This window comes from Tachypleus tridentatus, chromosome 7 (genome assembly GCF_004210375.1).
Source record: "Tachypleus tridentatus isolate NWPU-2018 chromosome 7, ASM421037v1, whole genome shotgun sequence".
Classification (NCBI taxonomy): Eukaryota; Metazoa; Arthropoda; class Merostomata; order Xiphosura; family Limulidae; genus Tachypleus; species Tachypleus tridentatus.
In genome coordinates, this window is record NC_134831.1 from 40,266,070 (window position 1) to 40,273,356 (window position 7,287).

Consider the following 7,287-nt stretch of genomic DNA (forward strand, 5'->3'; position numbering starts at 1 on the left):
ACATACACAATAATAATGAGCTATATTTAACACACACAACAATAATGAGCTATATTTAACATACACAATAATGAGCTATATTTAACATACACAATAATGAGCTATATTTAACATACACAATAACGAGCTATATTTAACATACACAATAACGAGCTATATTTAACATACACAATAACGAGCTATATTTAACATACACAATAACGATGAGCTACATTTAACATACACAATAACGATGAGCTACATTTAGTATACTAATAATGTGCTATATTTAACATACACAATAACGAGCTATATTTAACATACACAATAATAATGAGCTATATTTAACACACACAACAATAATGTGCTATATTTAACATACACAACAATAATGTGTTATATTTAACATACACAACATTACTACTTTATCAACAGCTGTTAGTTATCTTATTTGGGAAGTAGTTACAAGAGTACCCAGTATCTGAAATAGATATTTTTGTAAGTATATATTTTACAAACAAGATAATAGATATTCTTTGACAGGTTGTTTAGGGAGACTATTCATGATGAACCTTTGTAGAATGGACGGCAACTGCCTGTTGTGGAGACACAAGTGTAGAGACGACGTTTCGAAAGTCTTCCGTCGTCCTCTACACTTGTGTCTCCACAACAGGCAGTTGCTGTCCATTCTACAAAGTTTCAAGATAACAAATGTGCAAAAATAAGCTTATGGTGTCAATGAACCTGATAGTCTTGATATAACACTAAGTGTAGAATGTGTTTTAACGTTTTAAATACAGGTACAATACTATTCTTAAGTTGCTTCACACACTCTCCAAGATCCACGTAAACAAGTGACGCTGATTTTTTGTTGTAATCCAAGTCTTTGTATCTGACAGGTGTAGCGAGCCGTAACCGTTGCTTGAAGTTAGGAACGGGGGTAGGGGAAGTTGATGGTTGTCTACTTCTGTGTAGATTTTTCTAGAAAATAACTGTATTTAAGGAAACTTGTTGATGGAACACGAAAGTGTGCTTTTCTTCTTCTTTGCTTCAATATTTACGGTTAGTCCAACACTAAAAGCTTTTACAAGATACATAGTAAGTAAGAGTGCGAATTATTTCACGATTTTACGCATGTATTCGCTTGTTATCTCCATACTACATCCCATTGTTACAAATTATTTCTACGTTTTACGCAGATATTCAGTTGTTAACGCCGTAGTACATAACATTGTTACGAATTCTTTCTACGTTTTAGGCGTGCACTAATTTATTAATTTCATATTGCATACCATTGTTACAAATTATTTTTACGTTTTACGCATGTACTCGTTAACTTCGTATTACAAAGCATTGTTGCAAGTTATTTTTACGTTTTACACATGTACTCACTTGTTAACTTCGCACTATACAGCATTGCTACGGATTATTTATTTTACGACTATATTTGTTTGTTAACGCCATACTATATTTAAATACGTGAATTATTCTTACATTTTACAGTATTCAGTTCTAAACTCCATGTTGTATAACAGTGTTACGTTTACATCACTGTAGCATAAACAGATAAAAATTCTTGAAGACCTAAAACAACGTGTTTTTCTCTCTCCTTCCATTCTTATTAATGTTATATATTCTGTGTCGAAATACTGCATATTATAGTGGTTTAAATCAGACTAGGTGTAAAAGAAAGTGATTCCCTAACGTCCACCACAAAATCGAGCGAGTAAGCGATTCAACGTTGATCATAATTGTTTTGTAGAAATACTTTCTTTATTTTTAATATCTTTAGTTTTCATGTTTCCACGGCAGGTGTGTGTGAAATCAACATTTAGAGCATGCGACTTTTTATCATTTAATTACAAAATGTCAAATCATCAAACCCGCAGAAATAACTTGCTTCCACATGCGAGAGATTCTTTTGTTGTTTTATTAAAATGTCTCTACCTAGAAACATAATCACTAGACTATAAACATAAATGTGGAAAGATTTCAATTTAAGTCCAAAAATCTTTTTTTTTTCTTTTATTGTATACTTACCAGTACTAACCATGTCTACAAGTAAACGAGTTTTTGTCAAACTTTATCTCACGCAAATTTATAAAATCGCCACAAGGCGATCTAAGAACTTGGAAATACAGTATATTTATCAACCTTTGCTTGATATGTAACGGTCAAGTTGAGGATCGCAGGAGCTTGAATTCTCGTTCGTATTGCATTATATGGCCAACAGTACTAGTGACCTCTGGTCTTGACGAGCTTTGGTAAAATGTGGAAGACTCGAAGTTCCATCAATGATGTTAATACAGCAAACCTATTATAACAAGAAAGAAATGTTACCTACAGAAGAGTCAAACCAGGAGAGTTATGGATTAGGCCTTTTGATCCATTATTATGCTATCGTAAGAAGGAAGAAAGGTTAGCTATAAAATAGATAAAGCGTGTGTTATGAATTAGGCCTATGGATCCACTGTGAATTTTGCTTCGTTATTCACGATTTCTATTTTACAAAAAAACCAAAAAGGCAGCAAATATCTGGTGAAAAGAAAAGGAATAACACAAATACCGAGCTAAATATATAACTTATTTTATAATTAATTATACGAAAGAACCAGATAGGATTACAAATTAGATAAACCATCAACCAGTAATCCAAAAACTTAATTTAAGTATAATTTAAATGTTTATTTATTTATGCCACACTTAAAATAGTCAAAAGTATTTGATAAAACACTATGAACTGAGAAAGGTCTTACCAGAGAAGGTCTAGAATTTACTACGGAAATATATTGCTGTGTTTAATGAACATCAACTGATTTGAATGCTTGAAAATCACTAAATTGAATTAAAATATATATAAACGTTCTTAAATTATTCACTTTGTCAAATATTCCCCAATGTAATGCCTGTACTGGCACTGTTAAGTAGGCTTAAATTAGAATTGTTCTACTGACAGTAGGGTGCAGTTTTATATTTTGTTTATTGTACTGACGGTGCTATTTCAGGTGCCCCACATTGACCCTTCACATCGACTTTCATTCCTGTACAGCCTCTCATCATGGGAAAGTGGTAACAATAATAGCGTTAACGAGATTCTTTCTCGCATCGTGGGTTGTAGAAATTGGTCTTTTACCAGCGAATGCTCCTGCTACCTGCTGTCGTGTAAGGGCATCCAACACAGTTAATTCTCAGGTACGCCACTGGGGACAGGTTAAAGGATTGTTTGAACTGAAAGCTGGCCGAATCCACAAACACGCCGCTAGGAAAGATCTTTAAAGATTTTCGTTCGAAGAACGTTTAGTTTACAAGCTTCTAAAGGTGCAAACTGGGAAGATTTTAAGACACTATTAGCAGCATTAACATTCGACCAAAATCTCCCACGGCGTTCGCTACTTACCTTTCTTCAAGTTTTATGAATATTGTACACTAGAACTATTAAACCCACCCGTGGTTTTAAAAAGGACACAACTTTACGACCTCTCGCTTAAAATTTGTATTCCTGGCCACAACAGAGACATTGTACATTTTACAGTAGTGACTCAGGTGATATAAATATAACATTACTTTGCTGTGGTTTCAGATCCTGCTATATTATTAATTACAATATGTAACAAAAATTTTACTTTTTCTTGTTCCATGGCAGAAAGTGTTATTTCCCAATTGTTTATGCCTAAAGTAAATGGAAAAGATATATTTATCTCTTCAAAGTTTGTTTTTGTGACCTAGGATCGTATAACGAAAACATGAAGGGAAACTATATTTGGGGGCTGATACGTGAAAGAGATTTACATTATAGTCGTCAATTTCGAAAAACTACTCACTTGGAAACATTTTTGTATAACTTTAGTATAAATACATGTAAATATTGATTCATATGTTGTTGTATTCAGACCTTATGTAAATGAAAATCTTCAAATTTGCCCATTTTTACACAGAAAATAGGTTAATTTCTAAATTTCATTATCCAGGTCACAAGTAAAGTTTGAAGGGAATAATGGGCATTTTCTGTACTTTTACAACATAAGCAATTACGAAATAACACATACTATCCAGGAACAAAATTTGTATTTACATAGTGTTATTACTCCCAACTAAATGCTACGAAAAAGGTGATATATATTACAAATAATACCTTATGTTACATCTCACTTGATACACGTTCTGTAAAGGTTGCACATTGTTACAAATAGGGCCCGGCGTGTTAAGGCGTTCTACTCGTAATCCGAGGGTCGCATGTTCAAATCCCAGTGGCACCAAACATTCTCGCCCTTTCAGCCGTGGGGGCGTTATAATGTGACGGTCAATCCCACTATTCGTTGGTAAAAGAGTAGCCCAAGAGTTACCGGTGAGTGATGATGACTAGCTGTCTTCCCTCTAGTCTTACACTGGTAAATTAGGGACGGCTAGCGCAGATAACCCTCGTGTAGCTTTGCGCGAAATTCCAAAACAAACAAATATATATATATTATGTTATCCAACACTAGACTTAAAGTATTGCCAGCTTATGTAGCATATTTTGTTATCCAATACTAGACGTAACTTATTATTAGCTTATATAATATATTTTGTTACTTAATATTAGACTTAATGCGTTATTAGCTTATAACAGATATTTTGTTATTAACAGTTTGTTTGTTTTGAATTTCGCACAAAGCTACTCGAGGGCTATCTGTGCTAGCCGTCCCTAATTTATCAGTGTAAGACTAGAGGGAAGGCAGCTAGTCATCACCACCCACCGCCAACTCTTGGGCTACTCTTTTACCAACGAATAGTGGGATTGACCGTCACATTATAACGCCCCTACGGCTGAAAGGGCGAGAATGTTTGGTGCCACGGGGATGCGAACCCGCGACCCTCAGATTACGAGTCGCACGCCTTAACGCGCTTGGCCATGCCGGGCCCCTGTTATTAATACCATACTTCACCTATTATTAGAATTAACGTATTATTAGTTCACATAATATATTTGTTACTTAATGCTAGACCTAACCTACTCTGCTACTCCATATAAGACTTAACGTATTGTTAGCTTACAAGATAGAAAGGATTATATTAAAACAATTTTAAATATGTAAATCAGCAAGTCACGTAATAACTACAGCCCATATTAAATCACGCTGGAAAGGAATGTATGAAAATTATATTTTGTTAATATTTGGAGTTACGTAGGTGTTGTTATGTCAGGAAGATTCATAATGTTGGGAAAGGTTATGTAACACCCTTTCCTACCCAAAATATTCATATAATATGATCATAAGGATGTGCTCAAATCGATGATTTAGAATTTTGAAAGCGAGAATATTCTTCATACTTAAAAGCATTGGAAAACAAGGAAATATGTATCAACTTAGGGTAACCAAGCTCATCGAGAAAGAGACCTGCATCAAGTCGATTCCACGCATGGCTAGTAAAATGCGATTATTCTCATAGGTGAGCATGTATATGAACACAAAGCCAGTGTAAAAACTGACTTTTGTGTCCAGCGCAAGAGCACGGAACACAATTAAGAAGGATCTCTTTCCGTAAAAAGACACAAGTGTCAAAAGATTACTTCCACGACGTATCGATTTAACTGTTGTATACTCCAAGCAGCTAAGAATAAAACAGGTATTCATTGCTGTTACATATAAATATATTCTCAATCAAGTCGCAAGACTAAGTGCCTTTGTATTTCTGTGGAATCGGACTGTTGAAACGTATGCAAGGAAATTCTCAACGTCGTACGCTAGATGGATTCTGGAAAGCAAAAAGGAAGGTGTAATGTGCTTTGAAATGACATATATGCGACGAAGTACTTTGAAATTAAAATGACGCTGCAGTCTTACTGACAAGATGCACGAAATGACTTCATTACTAATGATGCAGTACAACTTCAAAGTCATTTTACCATAACGTTCTGAGCCTCTGATTATTCTGTATCAGACATGAGACAAAATGCATTCTTTTTTACCAGACATAATACCTCATACTGTCTCTTATTAATACCCCACCACTAGTACAGCGGTATGTGTACGGATTTACAACGCTAAAATCAGGGGTTCGATTCCCCCTTAGTGTGCTCAGCTGATAATCCGATGTGGTTCTGCTATAAGAAAACACGCACACAATTCTTATTAATACCACATGAAATGTATTATTAGCTTACAGAATATATCTTATTGTTTAATTGCACTACAGGTTGTACATTATAAACAACACACTTGTTCCACTGCAGGTTGTGTATTACAAACAACAAACTTGTTAGATTACAAGTTGTCTGCTATAAACAACACATACTGCATTACATGGGATAAGCCACAACCTAGTATTACATGTACGTATTTCAACTAATGAAAAAATTCTAGTCTATCATTAAGAAATTCTTGACAAATATTAATTTAATTACTCAAAATGATTCGTGAATTAAAGCAATTACCACACACAAACATAATAACTCTGTACGATAAGAGTTATTATTTCTCACATAGACATATCACTTCATACATAAACATATTATTACTCTATGTCAGTACTGCTGTTATTTTAGGTCAGTATGACGTTGTTGTTATTATTGTATGTCAGTTTGATATTATTTTAGGTCAGTACGCCATTGTTGTTGTTACTCTATATCGGTATTGCAATTATATCAGGTTCGTGTGATATTGTCGTTGTTACCTGACATCCGTAGGACTTGTTGTTAATCAATATTTCAACTCTAAGTTTAGTCCAAATGTCATCGCTATTGTTATTATTGAGGATTTCATTCTTCATTTAAAAAAAAATCCCCATTTTACTGATTCATTTCACCCCTATATTAAGATTATCTCTATCTGCGAGGTTAAGATATCTGCCTCTAAACAAAATCACCTACCTGTCATCTCAGATACATATTATTATACCAGCAGTGTTAATAAATACCGTTATCTGTCAAGTTCAAAACCTTTGAGATAAAACGTTACAATGCGTCGGTTCTTGTCAGTTACCCATTTCACTGTTGTTAACAGTCGTTACTATAGAACTATATATAATATAATAATAACTGTACATGCTATCTTCAATAGTTTCAGATCAGTAGTACATTAGTTTTTATTAAGTGCCATCTTTCATTAGTTTCAGATCAATAGAATATTACTTTTCTTAAGTACCATCTTTTATTAGTTCCAATCAGTAGAACATTAGTTTATATTAAGTGTCATCTTTCATTAGTTTCAGATCAATAGAACATTAGTTTTTATTAAGTTTCATCTTTCGTTAGTTTCAGATGAGTAGGACTTTAGTTTCAAGAAACCATAGGTTATGCTGGTTGTTATTTCAATAGATGTCATCACA